This window comes from Macrobrachium nipponense, chromosome 32 (assembly GCF_015104395.2).
Source record: "Macrobrachium nipponense isolate FS-2020 chromosome 32, ASM1510439v2, whole genome shotgun sequence".
NCBI lineage: Eukaryota > Metazoa > Arthropoda > Malacostraca > Decapoda > Palaemonidae > Macrobrachium > Macrobrachium nipponense.
In genome coordinates, this window is record NC_061094.1 from 23,928,753 (window position 1) to 23,936,191 (window position 7,439).

General features: G+C 37.0%; 1 pseudogene; it reads left to right on the plus strand.

Moving 5' to 3' along the window:
* The first annotated feature begins 270 nt into the window (after positions 1-270).
* LOC135207103 (uncharacterized) lies at positions 271-2,683 on the plus strand (annotated as a pseudogene).
* The last annotated feature ends 4,756 nt before the right edge of the window (positions 2,684-7,439 follow it).

The following is a 7,439-nucleotide window of genomic DNA, read 5'->3' on the forward strand; positions in this document are numbered from 1 at the left end:
AATCCCCGTTCGAGGGTATGCCGTGAGTGCACCTCAAATTTTTCGTCCAATTTTTTTATGTCAAATTATTTGACATGAATTTGATTGTGTGTGGCGTAATTTGATGGCCTAAAAGGTTTGATGTCAAATTTTTTACTGATCTGATTTCAGTAGATATTTTTTGAGCCAAAGTCAAATAATTTGTGCGTGTGTGGTACCTAGCAATAATTTGTGCAAATTAGTTAGTGATTAGACATAAACTGAGGAGGACGTGCGCGGCTCATCGTCATCATGGCTCCAACAAAACATGAAAAGAAATTTCTTCTTGAGCTTATTGATGTTTATAGAAGTTTACCACAGCTTTGGAACATTAAAAGTGACTGTTATAGTGACAGAAATAAAAAAGATATGGCATATGAGACTCTTCTACAGAAATTCTGTGATTAATATCCGGAAGGGACGAAGGAGGAGATGAAGAAGAAATAAACTCACTGCGGACGAGCTTCCGAAAAGAATTTAAAAAAATAAAAGACTCAAGCAGATCTGGAGCAGGAGCAGATGAAATTTATGAGCCGTCACTATGGTATTTTGATGCTCTTTGGTTCCTGAGTGACCATGAAACACCGGCTTCTTCACGAAGCACAATACAATCGACTGAAGAGGTAAGTGAAATTATTAAGCATACTTTATTTAGTTGCATTCAATGACTGTTGCATAGCTTATCCAACATAATTAGGTATTTATACAAATTTCATAGTTATTCATGTCTATTTGCATCTAAAAGTAAAATACCGTTAGGCCGATGTCACACTATGGGTTTTTGTAAAATTATTAAGCATCCTTTATTTAGTTGCATTCAATGACTGTTGCATAGCTTATCCAACGTAATAAGGTATTTATACAAATTTCATAGTTATTCATGTCTATTTGCATATAAAAGTAAAATACGGCAAAAATGGATGCATCGTCTTTGATGGTGATAGAGCAAACAAATGAATGATTTTTGGATTTATATAAGGTTGGGCTATACTGCCCATCCTAAAAAAAATCCTAAAATCATTGGTTGGTCTCATCTATCACCATCAAAGAGGATGCATCCGCTTTCGCCGTCCGTCAAAAAACGCATAATGTGACTGACAGACAGACAGACTATTCAGAAGCCTATATAAAAGTGTTAAAAGAAACAAATAATCAATAAATAAAAGAATTACATTGCTTCCACTTTGCTTGCTTCTATGAAACCAATTGTAACTGCCAAGGAACTGATCCAAGGCTGGAAAAATAGTGCTTCATAGTTTCTCGAGTAAACTTCTCTTATTCTGACGTATTCCTGCTGAATGTGGGACGTAGGGCTGCTAGTTCTCTCTGTTTAGTACGCTATTCCCCACTATGAAGCTCATGTGTGACATTGTCCTCCCAATCCACGCTTCCCGGAGCCATGTATCGGCTTGATTGTTGCCTTAAAAAGTTATGTAGATAGCAACATGTTAATGTGACAGTCGTTACTTTTTCTGGCGAAAGCATCATTGGCCTCTGGAATACACCAAATCTTGAAACAAGTATTCCGAACACATTTTCAACTATACCTCGTCCCCTGCTTAAACGATAATTGAAAATCCTTCTTTCCTGGTCCAAAACGTCGTTTCCCATTGCACTGTAGGGTTTAAGGAGATTTTCATTCATTGCAAAAGCCTCGTCGGCCACGAAAAAGTAAGGCACATCAATAGAGTCTCCTTCATGCAACGGTTCGGCTCCTGGTAGCTGTAGTTCGCCATGTTCCATCAAAGAACCAAATTTTGTATGGCTCATTACACCTCCATCTGAAACACGTCCGTTCATTCCAGCATCGACCATTATAAATTCGTATTTGGCATTGACAACTGCTAGCAGTACGATACTGAAATGTTTCTTATAGTTATAGCAAAATGATCCAGAGGCAATTAGTTTTTTAATTGAGACGTGTTTGCCGTCTAATGCCCCAACACAATGTGGTATATTCCAATGTTTATTGAAATCGTTGCTCAATTCTTTCCCTTCTTCAGCAGTTTGCGGCATCTGGAAAAGAAAAAATGCATTTTTTAATTTCAGATTGACTATGACCAGGAAGGCACAACCATACAAGACAGGGTAAATGAAAGTACGAACCTACATCTTGTTCAAGCTCAACCTGCAAAGCGTAAGAAATTTGCAAAGGTTTCTAATCGCCAAGACGAACTGATAGCACTAGCTTGTGAACATCTTCAGAAACCTGAAAATGAATTTCTCACAATGGCTAAAGCTTGGGCCAATGATTTATCTAAAATGGATCCTAAACAACTGCTACTTGCAAAGAAGGGAATAAACGATATTATCTTCGAAGGACTTTGTAGAAACCTGCATCGACAGTCTGTGCAGATACATCCCATCCCGCAAGAAACTCGATGTTGGACACCAAGTAGTGATATCAGTGAACATGCACTTAGTCCCTATGGGTCCCATTCCAACCCACCCATCAGCAGTACGATGGGTCATCACAGTGATTATAGAGATGCTGTACCACATCAATACCCAAACATGGCTGCAAGGAACTATACACCTATGTCGCACAGTTCGGTGAAAGATAATTCGGGTAATCCTGTAGATGGAACACTTGATGCAGGAAGATATTTTGGTAACTTTAACCCAAATGCATAGGTATAATTCATATGAATGATCCAAAAGACAGTTACACTCTAATTTACTTATATTAGTAATAAATGCTTTTTCGCATTACATATTGCTCATTTATGATTTATGTATTTACGTTTCTTTAGTATATTCTTCTGAATCTTTTCATTTTGTTAAAATTCATCTCGTACAAGGATATGTTTATATAAGATTTGATTTCATTATGGTTATTCATAATTTAGTTCACTAATAAAAATGTATTGGAACAATCAGCATCTTTTCATTTTGTTAACATTCATCTCGTACAAGGATATGTTTATATAAAATTTCATTTCATTATGGTTATTCATAATTTAGTTCACTAATAAAAATGTATTGGAACAATCAGCATCTTCTTACCTTTATGTACGACTGCAAACATGTGTTGATGGCGTTGCACGTATCTATAACGATACCACCAATGGCTTGAGGAGAAATGGCACTCAGGAATTTCAGGTCTTCGAATGTGTTTCCAGTAGCCAAGAAGAGGAGAGTTATTGAGAGTCTTTCAAATGTCAAATGGTGATATTGCACAACGCATAACTGTGTTTTCTTTGGTTATATATGGTCTTACAAGATCTAATAGTTTGTCAAATGATTCTCCGTCCATGCGAAGAAAGTTCTTGAAAACATCAGGTTCACTAATTCTCAGTTCATTTAATAAAGGAGCACGATCAAATCGTTCACGACACAAATACCATTGCTGGGCCCACTTTCGTCTCTTTCGTTTCTGTGTGCTCTTCAACGCTAAGCCAAGAGCCAACGCTGTATCCATGATGACACTAGGGAACAAAATGAAAATTTGATGAGAAGTTTGAGCGTGTAGTGACATAAAAATTTTTTACTTAAGGTTCATTGCAGCGTCTCTTCAGTCCCTAGCTGCGACCCCTTTCATTTCTTTTGCTGTACCCCCATTCTTATGCTTTTCCTTTCATGTTACTTTCCACCCTCTACTAATAATTGATTCATAGTGCTGCTGCTTGGTTTTCTTCCTGTTACGCCTTACGGACCTTTTTACTGCCTGTTTCCGTTTCAGCGCTGATTCACATTATACCTCCCCGTGTTTGGTATTTGGTATAAACTTTATGTTCTATTCTATTCTGTTAAAAACTAATGCACTAGTGGCCTCTTGCGACTTTAATGCAACATTTCTCCCGAATTCTACACTACTTATCCTCAAGGTTGAAGTCATGAAGCAAAAGTCATAAATTGCTGTTATGCTCCGTTTACTCACATATATGCTTACAAGTGTTTCAGCCTTTGGCATTTGGCTATCATTGGCGTTTACACTAATTATTCAATGGAAGTACACTCCAAAATATAGATGAGTGCTGCTAAAGAGATTAAACTAAAATCTGTAAAAAGAAAATCAACACACACCTGCAAATCGTGAAAAATGAAAGTTAACAAATAAACATCACTTGAGACAAATTTCCGAGGACTCCCATAAAGCTTCACTATCCCCTTCCACACACACACACACACACACACCACACACAGCTTCATGACCCCCCCCCCCTCTTCCACGCACGCGCGCACACACACACACCACACCACAGGCTGCTGCAGTGTGCTACTTACTGTTTCAGCAATCACCAGTCAAGTCACCCATAGGTGTCCTTTTGGTGAGTGTTAGTCCCTTCACCAAGGTCTTCTGATGGACGCTACTAATTATTTATATCTGCAACGTTCCGATATCAATTGTACATTAATGAGAATTGTCTAAGAGGTAAAGTTTGTATGTATGTATGAGTATAAATGTAATAGCCACAATGACCTCTTAACTTCTCGAATTCTCAACGCATTTTGGATACGAAACTCGAATCCAAATGGATTTTCATGAAAATATTTGATGTTCCAAGCAGGATTCGAACCCACATCGGGGGACTATTCGAACGAGGTAACATTACCGATCTGACCCTCTGATATGTAACTTAATGTAAGTGTTTGTTTGCTCCGAAGGCTAAGAAGTTATGACTTATCGATGATTATGTCAGTGTACTTCTTTTAACAAAGGGTGCTTTTTAAATGATGTATGTTCTTCCTCTCCCCATCTCTACCTGTAATTAATTTCATGCATAAAAATGCCGAGGTAATTGTGAAATGGAAGCTAATCACATTCTGTACCCTTTTGCAAAAAAAAAAAAAAAAATCAACGACGCAGGTAGGTCCCAGTGTAAGAGTGTTGTAGTTCCAGGCTAATGTAATGCATCGATGTAATTTTAGATGTCAGTTCACAAGTTCATCACAGCCAAGGGGCTCTTCATTGCCGGTGGCGGAGTGTGGTACAGACAAAGAGAAAATAACACTGATGACTTGGAAAGGCTGGAGGGAGGGATGGAGGGAGGAGGTTGCAAACTAGGGTGCTGGAACTGTTCGCACAACGGGAATGGAAGTCATAGGCTAGCGATTACCGAGTAAAACGTTCCCCTTAGGGCCGACTTACAATCATCAACTTCATCTTTGTTATTTCGCCTTGTTTGAAATGCACTCGTTCTTTTACTGTGTACTTTCCAAACACTTCGATTTTTTCCCATTCTCTTGATTTATGTGATGGTGCCAGGTGAAAGGAATAAAGGATTGAATAACTGCAATAAAAGAACCCCAACCGATGAGATTTACTGGCTTGCGCCTGAGGCTTAATAGCTTTCCCTTGATAGGAGAGGTTAGTCAGGAGATATAAAAAAAGTCTTTAATTACCGTCGTAAAATTCATGATGGATTGTTTCATCGGTCGTGTACCTCTGTTGTTTGTATACACAAATGTACTATATTGCATACGGGAGAACAGAGAGAAAAAACCTTTGCACGAATGCTTAGGGGAGTTCTGCCGCTCCTGATTATTCTCGTTACCAAATCTCATCGTTGTATTACTGAATGCTAATGTAAATCAATATTACCGTAATGCCTTTCAGCTTAAGTAGTGTTTCATTGTTTGTGGGTTTCCAGCCAGAAATAGACATTACCTCATTGGTGTAATCATCATGGAAATATTGTTGCACCAAGAAATTACCAGTTTTATTGGCCTTGTGTTCAGCAGTAAAAGTTTTCACCATTCGTAGACTCTGCTAATGAATCAATTATAATTTCTTTGTACATGTCTAAACTGCAGCATTTACAACCACAGTAATATTGGCATAAACATATGGATATCTTATAATTGCGTCATTTAATAAATGAGTTTTTTGAAATCCAAGAAAGGTCTTAATTAAAAAATGTAAACACACTCACGCCCATACACCAACACACACACACACACACACACACACACATACATATACATACATACATATATATATATATATATATATATATATATATATATATATATATATATATATATATATATATATATATATTGTCACCCATCTGCCAGATTGAAATCTTAATTTTGTATAGCTATGATTTTCATTTTTGTGTGAAATGTACAGTTCATTCCTGTACCTGTTTTTAAGATCCCTAGTTATATTTTTTAGTTGTCCCGTTTTCAGAGTGCTTTTGGTTTTCCCCGCCTTCTTTTAGTTTTCTTCGGACCACCTATTTCCTACATAGTTAGTCTCACCTGGTCCTCTACTGTGATAAGTGTCCTATTGGAGTAGCTGTCTTCTTATTCTTCAGTTTTTGTAATGTATTAATGTTCTGTTATATAAATTTTGAGTGAACCTTTGTGAAACTGGTAACGTAACGTATATTTAAAATTTAGTTTATTAAGGGTTATTTATTTCGTTATTTGTGCGGTGCAGGATTGTTGAGTGTCTGTTTTATGCGGTAAGAGGTATTAACGTAATTATGTAACTTGTTTCATTATTAAATATTAAAGTGCTAATTTTTGTTCGGTTTTGAAATTAAACCTTTCTTATTTTATGTGACCTATGGAAAAACTTTATATTCTCTAAACCTTGGCCATAAAGCCGTCACATAAATTGGGGGGCCTGTCCGGGATATATCTTGTTTACCGTATTGGGGATTCATTCAGTTGAACAATTGTCGCCGCAAATAGTGTTCAATATTTTTAGTTTCACTCAAGATTTATTGTAAACATTCTGAATACCTGTTATTAGGGTTAATGATATATATGTGCGCGCTGTGAAACCATTTTCCGTATTATTGTTTATAGACGGTTCTGCTCTTTTGGGTAATGCTAACGCAGTAGTATATTTTTCATTTTTGCCCTCACCGAGTCAACGACTCATAGAGACTCACGAGAGCTATCCGGAAGCTCTTATCCATATTTTGTCCTTTTATAATTACAACTACGACTTGTGCAGTCATTTCCCCTGGGTTGGACGATACCAGGAGCGCGTAGTTTAGACGATAGATAGGTGAGGAATCTTTTAAACCTTTATTTACTTTATTTTTTTCTCTGCGCCGACGTACAAAGTTTGTAAGTTGTCATTCAAGTTGTTTGGAGTAAATAACGCTTGTTTAGGACCAACGGGTTATTTCCTTAGTTCCTCCATATCAGCTTGAATCGGGAATGTAAAAATTATTTTCACTCCCTCGTGTTCTTTATTACCTTTTGCTTTCGAATCGGGACTGTCCCTTTTCCCTAAACCCTAAAATAATCTTATTACTTGTAATGCTTGTTGTGTAATTTTGTCGAGAAACTATAAACTCGCTAACATGATAGTTTTGTATTGTGGTTTGTAATGCATTTACTTGAATGGCAGCAGGAACGTGTTAGTCTATTATAATTGTAAAACAGGAATTCAATTGTTTACTAAAGGAAGTTTTCTTTAACTTTAACCATGGCTCAATTTAACGTTCAGAAGTTTG